This window comes from Calypte anna, chromosome 7 (genome assembly GCF_003957555.1).
Source record: "Calypte anna isolate BGI_N300 chromosome 7, bCalAnn1_v1.p, whole genome shotgun sequence".
Classification (NCBI taxonomy): Eukaryota; Metazoa; Chordata; class Aves; order Apodiformes; family Trochilidae; genus Calypte; species Calypte anna.
This window is the reverse complement of record NC_044253.1, coordinates 39122339-39135617: the sequence shown is the minus strand read 5'-3', so window position 1 is coordinate 39135617 and position 13279 is coordinate 39122339. Positions and strand designations below refer to the sequence as shown.

Below are 13279 nucleotides of genomic sequence, written 5' to 3'. Positions count from 1 at the left end.
TACATCAAATGGCATCACTGACACAGCTGACAAAATAAAGCTTTTCTAGGCAGCACCTGATGCAGCACAACTCAGCCGCAGCCAGAGCAGAGGCTGTGGCTGAGGGTTTTGGGGGAAAAGATACTACAGTTTCTTTCCTGCGCCCGTGCCGGACGGCTGGATTCTTCTTTACAGTCTCGAGCAAACCTCCTCCTGCAGCAGAAGATGATCTCTGGTTTTTAAATAGCGTCCTGGTTTGGGACAGGAGAAAAAGGTAAGTTTCTGTCTGGCACTGCTTCTTTCAGCTAAGTCTCTAGCCAACAATCTGGCTAAAATTTTGCTTCAGTAACAAAAAGCTCTGATGTTCGACCCCTCCAGGGCACACCCACTATCTAAACAGGACTCCAAAATTCCAGATAAATGGGCTTAAATAAAAAACATAGTGTGATAACTGAAAACTTGTGCTGGCCCTTACCCTCACGTGGAACCCTACCCACAGGGCAAGGAATAATCTGGCTACAACTTTTGTTTTTGTACCACATACCTCCAATATCTGACCCCTCGATGGCAAACCCACTGTATCTAAATACGGCTCCAAAATTCCAGAGAAAAGGGCTTACGGAAAAAAAAAAAAATCCACAGTGTGACCACTGGAAACTTTGGCTGGCCCTAACCCTCACGTGGAAACCTACCCACAGGGCAAGGAATAATCTGGCTACCCCTTTTGTTTTTGTACCACATACCTCCACTATCTGAGCCCTCGGCCTCTCCCCTGATGTTTCACAATGGGGCTCCTAAATTCACCAAAAATGGCCCTAGATAAAAAAGGAAAAAAGTGACAACTGAAAACTTGTGCTGGCCCAAACCCTCGCGTGGAACCCTGCCCACAGAGCAAGGAATTAACTTGGTAAAACTTTGTTTTAGTACCAAAAGCCTCCAATATCTGACCCCTCGGCAAAATCCGCTCCCCTTCCCCAGCCCGGTACGGCTGCCGCCCCCCTCCCACCCTTTCCCCCCCCCCCCCCCCCAAAAAGCCTCGCGCGACAAGTTCCTCGCCCCGGTGGGACCGGCGAGCAGGAGCCGGAGACAGGACGGGGCTGCTAGCCCGCCCGGCAGCCGCCCCCCCACCCCACCCCACCCCACCCCACCCCACGTCCCCCTCCACCCCGTGGCTCTCCCCCGGCCCCAGCTCTCCCCCCCCCCTCCTCCCCAAACAGCCTCGGAACTCCCTGCCGGCCCCGGGGCACCGCTCGGGACCGGCGCGGAAAGGCACCGCACGGCACGGCACGGCACCGCCCCGCCCTTACTCACCCCCGTCTCTCCGCGCCGCTTCCGCCCCTCTCCTCGCCCCGGAGGCGGGCGGCGCCCCCCTGCCCGTCTGGCGTTCCGCGTTCTGCCCACCGGCTCCGGTAACGGCGGCGGAGGCGGCGGGAGAAGCGGACGCGGCGGCTCCGCGCCGGGGCGCCGCCATGGCTTCCGCAATGGCGCCGTTTCCGCCTTTTAGTTCTCCGTGAGTGCTGCCGCCCGGTGGCTGAAAAGCGGTACTGCAGCTCGCACTGCGGCGCTGAGTCGGCGCATGCGCACCGGGCAAGTACTGGCAAGCCCGGCTCTCGCACATGCGCAGTAGCGCCCAGAGAAGCCCAAACGTGCCGGGATGCTCGCCAATCTGCGCATGCGCCTCCGGCTTGCCAGTACTTGCTTCTGCGCATGCGCCGGAGGACCGCCACCAACGAGACGAGCCCCGGCGGACGGACCGGCTCCTCGCGGGCTTAACCGCCTTCATTTCGCCATCGAGACGTGCCCGCTCCGTGCCCGTTTCGCCCGTTCCCGTCCCCAGCCCCGCCGCCGTCCCCGGCCCTCCCGCGCCTTTTCCTCGCCCCGGAGGCGACGCGGCGCGGCGGAGCGGCCGCCGATCCGGCGTTCCGCGCTCTGCCCGCCCGCCCCGCCAGCAGCGGCGGGGCCGGGAAGAGACGGACGCGGCCGTTCCGTACGGAGCGAGAGGGCGCCGCCATGATTCCGTAACGAGGGCGGGTGCCCGGCTTCAGCCGCCGCCGCGCATGCGCAGAGACGCCGGCGCCTCGCCGCTGCAGTGCCGGCTTCTCGCCACCGGGGGGCGCCGCCAGCGCCGAAAAAATGGGTAAAAACAAAAAAAAGGAAGGGGAAAACAAGAATAATCCCAAAATAAAAGCTCCCCGCAGCGTCCCCGCCACCCCCTGGCCCCCGCAGGACCCATTTAACCCCCCCTCAGCAGTCACCGGCGCCACCCAAGTGCAGCTCCAGCCCCCCCACGCCCCTCTCCCAGTCGCTGCCCGAGTCAGGCGTCTCCCCTTAAAACTGAACGTCTGCAAAAAGTAAAGCAAGCACCTCCGGAACCGGGTTCACGGCTCGTCTTTATTGGAGTCCAGCAGCTGACAGGTACCCACCGTACTACACAGATGACCTCCCCCGTCTCCAATACCACCCACCTCAAACCCCACGCCCTCCCCCCATCCCCCCAGAAAAAAAAAAACACCCCTCAGGCTAAAGACCCCAGCATCACTGCGAGAAGACTCAGATACAGTCCTAAAAGTCAGTCCCCTCCGTGGCCAACACACAGCCGCCCGCCCGCCCCCCAAATCTAGCCTCCTCCCCAGTTTCCTCTCCCCTTCTCACATTCTTTACCTGTCCTGGCTCATACCTTTTCACCAAGGTACCAGAACCAGGCATGTGGGAAAGAAGAGCGGAGAGAGAGACGTACATCAAATGGCATCACTGACACAGCTGACAAAATAAAGCTTTCTAGGCAGCACCTGATGCAGCACAACTCAGCCGCAGCCAGAGCAGAGGCTGTGGCTGAGGGTTTTGGGGGAAAAGATACTACAGTTTCTTTCCTGCGCCCGTGCCGGACGGCTGGATTCTTCTTTACAGTCTCGAGCAAACCTCCTCCTTCAGCAGAAGATGATCTCTGGTTTTTAAATAGCGTCCTGGTTTGGGACAGGAGAAAAAGGTAAGTTTCTGTCTGGCACTGCTTCTTTCAGCTAAGTCTCTAGCCAACAATCTGGCTAAAATTTTGCTTCAGTAACAAAAAGCTCTGATGTTCGACCCCTCCAGGGCACACCCACTATCTAAACAGGACTCCAAAATTCCAGAGAAAAGGGCTTAAATAAAAAACATAGTGTGACAACTGAAAACTTGTGCTGGCCCTAACCCTCACGTGGAACCCTACCCACAGGGCAAGGAATAATCAGGCTACAAATAGTGCAGGAAACTGCAGGAAAAAGTGCAGGGAAGTGCAGAAAGTGCAGAAAAGTACAGGGAAGGATAGTGCAGGGAAGGATAGTTCAGGGAAGGAGTGTGCAGGGAAAGGACGATAGTGGCAGGGAAGGATCGTTCAGGGAAGGGATCGTGCAGGGAAGGGACGATAGTGGCAGGGAGTGCCAAGGAAGTGCAGGGAAAGTGGCGGGAAGGGTAAGTGCAGGGAAGAATGATAGTGCAGTGGAAGGGTAGGTCCAGGGAAGGGTAGTGGAAGGAAGGATCGTGCAGGGAAGTGCAGGAAGTGCAGGGAAGGATAGTCAAAGAAGGATTAGTTGAAGGGAAGGTAGTGGCAGGAAGGATTGCAGCAAGAAGGATGATAGTGCAGGGAAGGATGATAGTGCAGGGAGGGATGATAGTGCAGGGAGGGATGATAGTGCAGGGAGGGATGATAGTGCAGGGAGGGATGATAGTGCAGGGAAGGATCGTGCAGGGAAGGATAGTGTAGGAAAGTGCAGAAAAGTGCAGGAAAGATCAGGACAGTGCAGGAAACGATAGTGCATGGAAGGATAGTGCAGGGAAGGATAGTGCAGGGAAGGACCGTGCAAAGAGGATGATAGTGAAGGGAAGGGTCGTGGAGGGAAGGATCGTGGAGGAAAGCATAGTGCAGGAAATTGCAGGGAAGTGCAGGGAAGGATAGTGCAGGGAGGGATCGTGCAGGGAGGGATCGTGCAGGAAGGGATAGTGCAGTGAAGGATGATAGTGCAGGGAGGGATGATAGTGCAGGGAGGGATGATAGTGCAGGAAAGTGCAGGGAAGTGCAGGGAAGGCTCGTGCAGGGAAGGCTCGTGCAGGGAAGGCTCGTGCAGGGAAGGATCGTGCAGGGAAGTGCAGGAAAGGATACTGCATGGAAGAATAGTGCAGGAAAGGATGATAGTGCAGGGAAGGACCGTGCAAAGAGGATGATAGTGAAGGGAAGGGTAGTGCAGGGAAGGATCGTGCAGGGAAGTGCAGGAAAGTGCAGGGAAGGAAAGTGCATGGAATGATCGTGGAGGGAAGGATCGTGCAGGGAATGATAGTGCAGGGAAGGAAAGTGCAGGGAAGGAAAGTGTACGAAAGGAAAGTGCAAGAAAGAAAAGTGAAGGGAAGGAAAGTGCAGGAAAAGAATAGTGCAGGAAAGGATAGTGCAGGAAAGGATAGTGCAGGAAAGGGTCGAGCAGGGAAGGAAAGTGCAAGAAAGGGTCGTGCAGGGAAGGGTCGTGCAGGGAAGGAAAGTGCAGGAAAGGAAAGTGCAAGAAAGTGCAGGAAAGGAAAGTGCAAGAAAGTGCAGGGAAGGAAAGTGCAAGAAAGGATAGTGCAAGAAAGGATAGTGCAGGAAAGGAATAGTGCAAGAAAGGATAGTGCAGGGAAGGGTCGTGCAGGGAAGGAAAGTGAAGGGAATGAAAGTGCAGGGAAGGAAAGTGCAAGACAGCATAGTGCAAGGAAAGCATAGTGCAAGACAGCATAGTGCAAGAAAGGATAGTGCAAGAAAGGATAGTGCAAGACAGCATAGTGCAAGAAAGGATAGTGCAAGACAGCATAGTGCAGGAAAGGATAGTGCAAGAAAGGATAGTGCAGGAAAGGATAGTGCAAGAAAGAAAAGTGAAGGGAAGGAAAGTGCAGGAAAGGATAGTGCAAGAAAGGATAGTGTAAGAAAGGATAGTGCAGGAAAGGAAAGTGCACGGAAGGAAAGAGCACGCAAGAAAAGTGCAAGAAAGGATAGTACAAGAAAGGAAAGTGCAGGGAAGGGTAGTGCAGGGAAGGAAAGTGCAGGGAAGGAAAGTGCAGGGAAGGACCGTGCAAAGAGGATGATAGTGAAGGGAAGGGTAGTGCAGGGAAGGATGATAGTGCAGGGAAGGATGATAGTGCAGGGAAGGATGATAGTGCAGGGAAGTGCAGGGAAGGATAGTGCAGGGAAGGATAGTGCAGGGAAGTGTAGTGCAGGGAAGTGTAGTGCAGGGAAGTGTAGTGCAGGGAAGTGTAGTGCAGGGAAGTGTAGTGCAGGGAAGTGTAGTGCAGAGAAGTGTAGTGCAGGGAAGGGTAGTGCAGGGAAGTGTAGTGCAGGGAAGTGTAGTGCAGGATAGTGTAGTGCAGGGAAGTGTAGTGCAGGGAAGTGTAGTGCAGGGAAGTGTAGTGCAGGGAGGGATCGTGCAGTGAAGGATGATAGTGCAGGAAAGGATGATAGTGCAGGAAAGGATGATAGTGCAGGGAGGGATAGTGCAGGAAAGTGCAAGGAAGTGCAGGAAAGTGCAGAGAAGGATAGTGCAGGGAAGGATGATAGTGCAGGGAAGGATCGTGCAGAGAAGGATCATGCACGGAAGGATCGTGCAGGGAAGGATCGTGCAGGAAAGTGCAGGAAAGGATAGTGAATGGAAGAATAGTGCAGGAAAGGATGATAGTGCAGGGAAGGATAGTGCAGGGAAGGACCGTGCAAAGAGGATGATAGTGAAGGGAAGGGTAGTGCAGGGAAGGATCGTGCAGGGAAGTGCAGGAAAGTGCAGGGAAGGAAAGTGCATGGAATGATCGTGGAGGGAAGGATCGTGCAGGGAATGATAGTGCAGGGAAGGAAAGCGCAGGGAAGGAAAGTGTACGAAAGGTAAGTGCAAGAAAGAAAAGTGAAGGGAAGGAAAGTGCAGGAAAGGATAGTGCAAGAAAGGATAGTGCAGGAAAGGATAGTGCAGGGAAGGGTCGTGCAGGGAAGGGTCGTGCAGGGAAGGGTCGTGCAGGGAAGGAAAGTGCAGGGAAGGAAAGTGTCAGAAAGGAAAGTGCAAGAAAGGATAGTGCAAGAAAGGATAGTGCAAGAAAGGATAGTGCAGGAAAGGATAGTGCAGGAAAGGATAGTGCAGGGAAGGGTCGTGCAGGGAAGGGTCGTGCAGGGAAGGATGATAGTGCAGGGAAGGATGATAGTGCAGGGAAGGATGATAGTGCAGGGAAGGATCGTGCAGGAAATTGCAGGGAAGTGCAGGGAAGTGCAGGGAAGGATAGTGCAGGGAAGGATAGTGCAGGGAAGGATAGTGCAGGGAAGTGTAGTGCAGGGAAGTGTAGTGCAGGGAAGTGTAGTGCAGGGAAGTGTAGTGCAGGGAAGTGTAGTGCAGGGAAGTGTAGTGCAGGGAAGTGTAGTGCAGGGAAGTGTAGTGCAGGGAAGTGTAGTGCAGGGAAGTGTAGTGCAGGGAAGTGTAGTGCAGGGAAGTGTAGTGCAGGATAGTGTAGTGCAGGATAGTGTAGTGCAGGGAAGTGTAGTGCAGGGAAGTGTAGTGCAGGGAGGGATCGTGCAGGAAGGTATAGTGCAGTGAAGGATGATAGTGCAGGAAAGGATGATAGTGCAGGGAGGGATAGTGCAGGAAAGTGCAAGGAAGTGCAGGAAAGTGCAGAGAAGGATAGTGCAGGGAAGGATGATAGTGCAGGGAAGGATCGTGCAGAGAAGGATCATGCAGGGAAGGATCGTGCAGGGAAGGATCATGCAGGGAAGGATCGTGCAGGGAAGGATCGTGCAGGGAAGGATCGTGCAGGAAAGTGCAGGACAGTGCAGGAAAGGATAGTGAATGGAAGAATAGTGCAGGAAAGGATGATTGTGCAGGGAAGGATAGTGCAGGGAAGGACCGTGCAAAGAGGATGATAGTGAAGGGAAGGGTAGTGCAGGGAAGGATCGTGCAGGGAAGTGCAGGAAAGTGCAGGGAAGGAAAGTGCATGGAATGATCGTGGAGGGAAGGATCGTGCAGGGAATGATAGTGCAGGGAAGGAAAGTGCAGGGAAGGAAAGTGCAGGGAAGGAAAGTGTACGGAAGGAAAGTGCAAGAAAGAAAAGTGAAGGGAAGGAAAGTGCAGGAAAGGATAGTGAAAGAAAGGATAGTGCAGGAAAGGATAGTGCAGGAAAGGATAGTGCAGGAAAGGATAGTGCAGGAAAGGATAGTGCAGGGAAGGGTCGTGCAGGGAAGGGTCGTGCAGGGAAGGGTCGTGCAGGGAAGGGTCGTGCAGGGAAGGAAAGTGCAGGGAAGGAAAGTGCAGGGAAGAAAAGTGTCAGAAAGGATAGTGCAAGGAAGGATAGTACAAGAAAGGATAGTGCAAGAAAGGATAGTGCAAGAAAGGATAGTGCAAGAAAGGATAGTGCAAGAAAGGATAGTACAAGAAAGGATAGTACAAGAAAGTTCACGGAAGGAAAGTGCATGGAAGGATCGTGCAAAGAAGGATGATAGTGCAGGGAAGGATAGTGCAGGGAAGTGCAAGGAAGTGCAGGAAAGTGCAGGGAAGGGTAGTGCAGGGAAGGATGATAGTGCAGGGAAGGGTAGGTCAGGGAAGGGTAGTGAAGGGAAGGATCGTGCAGGAAGTGCAGGAAAGTGCAGGGAAGGATAGTGCAAAGAAGGATGATAGTGAAGGGAAGGGTAGTGCAGGGAAGGATTGTGCAAAGAAGGATGATAGTTCAGGGAAGGATGATAGTGCAGGAGGGATGGTAGTGCAGGGAGGGATGATAGTGCAGGGAGGGATGATAGTGCAGGGAAGGATCGTGCAGGGAAGGATCGTGCAGGGAAGGATCGTGCAGGGAAGTGCAGAAAAGTGCAGGAAAGATCAGGACAGTGCAGGAAACGATAGTGCATGGAAGGATAGTGCAGGGAAGGATAGTGCAGGGAAGGACCGTGCAAAGAGGATGATAGTGAAGGGAAGGGTAGTGCAGGGAAGGATGATAGTGCAGGGAAGGATGATAGCGCAGGGAAGGATGATAGTGCAGGGAAGGATTATAGTGCAGGGAAGGATTATAGTGCAGGGAAGTGCAGGGAAGGATCGTGCAGGGAAGGATCGTGCAGGGAAGGATGATAGTGCAGGAAAGGATGATAGTGCAGGAAAGGATGATAGTGCAGGGAAGGATGATAGTGCAGGGAAGGATCGTGCAGGGAAGGATCGTGCAGGGAAGGATCGTGCAGGGAAGGATCGTGCAGGGAAGGATCGTGCAGGACAGTGCAGGAAAGGATAGTGAATGGAAGAATAGTGCAGGAAAGGATGATAGTGCAGGGAAGGATAGTGCAGGGAAGGACCGTGCAAAGAGGATGATACTGAAGGGAAGGGTAGTGCAGGGAAGGATCGTGCAGGGAAGTGCAGGAAAGTGCAGGGGAGGAAAGTGCATGGAATGATCGTGGAGGGAAGGATCGTGCAGGGAAGGAAAGTGCAGGGAAGGAAAGTGCAGGGAAGGAAAGTGCAGGGAAGGAAAGTGCAGGGAAGGAAAGTGCAGGGAAGGAAAGTGCAGGGAAGGAAAGTGCAGGGAAGGAAAGTGCAGGAAAGGATAGTGCAAGAAAGGATAGTGCAAGAAAGGATAGTGCAAGAAAGGATAGTGCAAGAAAGGATAGTACAGGGAAGGGTCGTGCAGGGAAGGAAAGTGAAGGAAAGGAAAGTGCCAGAAAGGATAGTGCAAGAAAGGATAGTGTAAGAAAGGAAAGTGTAGGGAAGGAAAGTGCAGGGAAGGATAGTGCAAGAAAGAAAAGTGCAGGGAAGGATTGTGCAGGGAAGGAAAGTGCAGGGAAGGATTGTGCAGGGAAGGAAAGTGCACGGAAGGAAAGAGCACGCAAGAAAAGTGGAGGAAAGGATAGTACAAGAAAGGAAAGTGCAGGGAAGGGTAGTGCAGGGAAGGGTCGTGCAGGGAAGGGTCGTGCAGGGAAGGGTCGTGCAGGGAAGGGTCGTGCAGGGAAGGGTCGTGCAGGGAAGGAAAGTGCAAGAAAGTGCAGGAAATAAAAGTGCAAGAAAGTGTAGAAAGGAAAAGTGGCAGGGAAGGAAGTGCCAGAGAGGATAGTGCCGAGAAAGGATCAGTGCCAGAACAGGATAGTGCCAGAATAAAGGATGAGTCGGCCAGAACAGGATAGTGCCAGAAAGGATAGTGCAGGGAATGGATAAGTGCCAGGGAAGGAAAGGTGCAAGGAGGATAGAAGTGCAGCGGAAGGAAACGTGCAGGAAAGAAAAGTGCACGCAAGGGAAAGTGCAACGCAAGGAAAGTGCACGGAAGGAAAAGTGCGAAGAAAGTGCAGGAAGGAAAGAAAGTGCAGGAAGGAAGTGAGGAGGAAGTTGCAGGGAGGAAAGTGCAGGGAAGGAAAGTGCAGGGAAGGAAAGTGCAGGGAAGGAAAGTGCAGGGAAGGATAGTGCAAGAAAGGATAGTGCAAGAAAGGATAGTGCAAGAAAGGATAGTGCAAGAAAGGATAGTGCAAGAAAGGATAGTACAGGGAAGGGTCGTGCAGGGAAGGAAAGTGCAGGAAAGGATAGTGCAAGAAAGGATAGTGTAAGAAAGGAAAGTGCAGGGAAGGAAAGTGCAGGGAAGGATAGTGCAGGGAAGGATTGTGCAGGGAAGGATTGTGCAGGGAAGGAAAGTGCACGGAAGGAAAGAGCACGCAAGAAAAGTGGAGGAAAGGATAGTACAAGAAAGGAAAGTGCAGGGAAGGGTCGTGCAGGGAAGGAAAGTGCAGGGAAGGAAAGTGCAGGGAAGGAAAGTGCAGGGAAGGAAAGTGCAGGGAAGGAAAGTGCAAGAAAGTGCAAGAAATAAAAGTGCAAGAAAGTGTAGGAAAGGAAAGTGCAGGGAAGGAAAGTGCCAGAGAGGATAGTGCCAGAAAGGATAGTGCAGGAAAGGATAGTGCAAGAAAGGGTAGTGCAGGAAAGGATAGTGCAGGAAAGGATAGTGCAGGGAAGGGTCGTGCAGGGAAGGGTCGTGCAGGGAAGGAAAGTGTCAGAAAGGATAGTGCAAGAAAGGATAGTGCAAGAAAGGATAGTGCAGGGAAGGAAAGTGCAGGGAAGGAAAGTGCAGGGAAGGATAGTGCAGGGAAGGAAAGTGCAGGGAAGGAAAGTGCAGGGAAGGAAAGTGCAGGGAAGGAAAGTGCAGGGAAGGAAAGTGCAGGGAAGGAAAGTGCAGTTTCCCTCACGTGGAACCCTACCCACAGCACCACCAACAGTGTGGCTACCACTTTTGGTTTTGTACCACTCACCTCCAATATCTGACCCCTCGGCCTCTCCCCTGATGTTTCACAATGGGGCTCCAAAATTCACCATAAATGGGCCAAGATAAAAAAGGAAAAAATTGTCAAGTGAAAACTTGTGCTGGCCCAAACCCTTCCATGGATCCCTACCCAGAGCACTACCAACGATCTGCCTACCATTTTCCTTTAGTACCTAAAATCACACACTTTCCATCCCTCAGCAGCTCTGTCATTGTTTCAAGTTTCGGCTCCCAGATACACAAGATTTACACGTGGCTTTTCCACACAAGTAAAAATTGCCTGGATTCCTGTTATTTTGCCCTAACATTATCATCAAGTCTTCAAGAACACTTAAAAACTCTGTATATTCATGAAGTAAACCACTCACCTGCTCTTTGTAGTATTTTAGTTTGTAGCCATCTTCAGTTTTAGAACCTGGATGATGAAGAGTTTGCAGACAACTCATCCAGAAGCCACTGATTCACTCCACACACAGACTCAGCCCTTAAACCCATGTGGAGGCTTCTATGCAGTTGTTCTGCCCCACCTCTTTCTCACCATCCCCTCCTCTCCTTCACTGTATTTACCTGGGATGAAGGAGCCTCACCTGCAACCCACCTGAGAACATCACACCCTAACCCTAAGCCCACCCCCTATCCCTCCCCACTCCCCCTGCCAAGAGCTGCAGTTTGACCCCTGGGGCTATGGAAAGACTCAGGCCACAGAGAACCAGAAAATGTTCACTAAAGCACATCAGAAATTTCCCGCAGTGGGATGGGGAAAGGAGCAGAGTAATATGGATTTCTTAAGGCTGAATCTAAGGTCACCTGCACCATGGATGGCCAAAATCAGAAAGGTGCAAATCCAATGGAGTGTCATACCTCCCCTGGCATGGCTATTTCAATCCCAAAGTCCCTGGAAACATATTTTTTAATAAATTTTTTTGATTCCCAACCTTGTCCCCTCCATCCCACGAGCCCTCTCCCGCACCCATCCCTCTACTTGGCTTCCAGGAGGATGCAAGTCTCAACCCATGACCGGCACAAGGAATATTAAACAGAATATTAAAATACAAAATATTTAAACACCCCAAAATATCCCACAGAAAGCTGCTAACAGGAGAAAAAGATGAGGGCAAGAAACGCCCTTCTGACTGCACAGACTGCTGACTCAGAGGCTCTTGCAGAAAGCTGATGCCTCTGTGTCCATGACCTCCCAAAACCACTGACCCAGTGAGCTGCAGAGCTGTCACAAACTGCAAGAACAGCAGAGTTCTGACCCCAGCACAGCACCAACACAGACTGAGAGCCCTGGGCAGATGTGGGGGGTTTATGTACCTCAGGCACCACCCACAGACTGTCCCACCACCATCTGGGGAAGGGGCAGTGCCAGGAATAAAGGGGCAGGAGGGCATACAGCTGGTTCTGTCAGCTGCTTCTGGGGACACAGTGGAATTAAGTGAAAAAAACCTGAAAACTAAAAGGGTGTTGACATAGCATTATCAGTTGGAGTGTTTAGACCTCAGGCTGCAATTCAAATGAAATCGTAGCTGAACTCCTGTGATTTAGAGTTAGACTTTCACTCGTCCACTTAGAATAATAATGGCAGTTTGTAGACTGTAAATACTCAAAATAACCACGTACAGTGGGAGGATGCATTGACTGAGACTGAAGTTGGAACAATTGGACTTCTGAAGGATTATCCTGATGAGAAGTGGTTGATGGTGAATGGGGACTCGGGTAGAGGACAGACCCAATCATAAAAGGGAGGCCTCATCATCCTGGGAGATTACTGGATGGACAGTCACATGCATGTCGTGCAACCAACCTCGAAGCCACACTGTGAGCTCCAGCTGCAATAACCCAGTTCTGGGACAGAACTGAACCTCTCAGCTGCAATAAGGAGCAAAGCCCTCTCTTAAATCTTCATTTCTTTCCAGACAGCTCCTCTCAATGCTCATGCTTCGGGAAAGAGTCCAAACAAAACATGTCCAGATTTTTATCTCTAAATCAGGAGCAACTAAAAGCAATTCAGTGTTCCATTAGCACTGATAAAAAAATTCTCAGAGTAACTATGGCAGCTCCAGTGTAAAGCAGAGGGACAGCAGAGGGCTAAGGAGTGCTATGTGAGTGCTGCTGCCCTGTGGCTGAAAAGGGGCACTGCACCTGGCACTGCTGCTTGGAGTCCACCCATGTGCACTGGCAAAGACCGGCATTCCGGGTTTGCACATGCACAGTAGGACACACCAAATCCACGGCCCCCAGCCACATTTAAAGCCCATTTTAAAAGCCCTACTTGCAGCCCTTTCTGCCGGTACCTGGTCCTTCAAATTAGGTACTGTGGAATCTCACAACAAAAAAAAAGTAGCCTTTGAAAATAAATTAAAAAAAAAAAGCCAAGAAAAATTTAAACATTTTACACAGTACAAGTTTTATTTTACACATCTGTATTGACACTGCTTTAGCAAAAAGGGGTTTTATTTAACAAAAGCACTCTGCAGAAGCCCACTCATCTGCTCTTCACACCCATTTGCACCACACCACCCAGGCAAAGCCAGCTGCAGCCTCTGCCCTGCACCTGACCACGTCCACCAACAACTACCTGCCAAGAAACCAGCCCTGTTTTCAGCCTCCAACACCACAACGCTTCCCTGTTCTCCCCTGACACAAGCTCACACAACAAAGCCTTCACAGAGCCACCTGCTCCTCCTGCACAAGGGCTGCAGCAAACATCTACCTCAAGGCTCCTGCAACAACGGCCTCCGCCACCAACACTTCCTCTGTCTCCACAGGAGACTTCCCTAAGCTGCCTCCTGACAAACTCGCCCTGTCCTCGCCAAAGACACACACCACTACAACAACAACAACAACAACAACAACAACAACAACTCCTGCCAAGACAGATTTGCATGTGTGGTGGGCGCAGGTGTGAGCTAATGCAGAGCTGGCCTTGGAAATGGCAGAGTGCACAGCCCGGGGGCTTTATCTAAGGTTTTATTGCATCATCTCCCTCCCCCCCCCCCCCAAACCCGTGGACGAATCCTCCTCTTCTTCATCCACTGCTGAAGGTCCCCCGACGTCCTCGTTC

The 13279-nt window shown here is 52.1% G+C and overlaps 1 long non-coding RNA gene across 1 annotated transcript; it reads right to left on the bottom strand.

The window, feature by feature from the left end:
- Positions 1-2722: 2722 nt before the first annotated feature.
- On the bottom strand, positions 2723-10275 carry LOC115598600. Its single transcript, XR_003987763.1, has 2 exons — positions 10202-10275; positions 2723-2942 (listed from the first exon to the last, which is right to left on the bottom strand). It is a non-coding gene; the product is annotated as an uncharacterized LOC115598600 (long non-coding RNA).
- Between the last annotated feature and the right edge of the window lie 3004 nt (positions 10276-13279).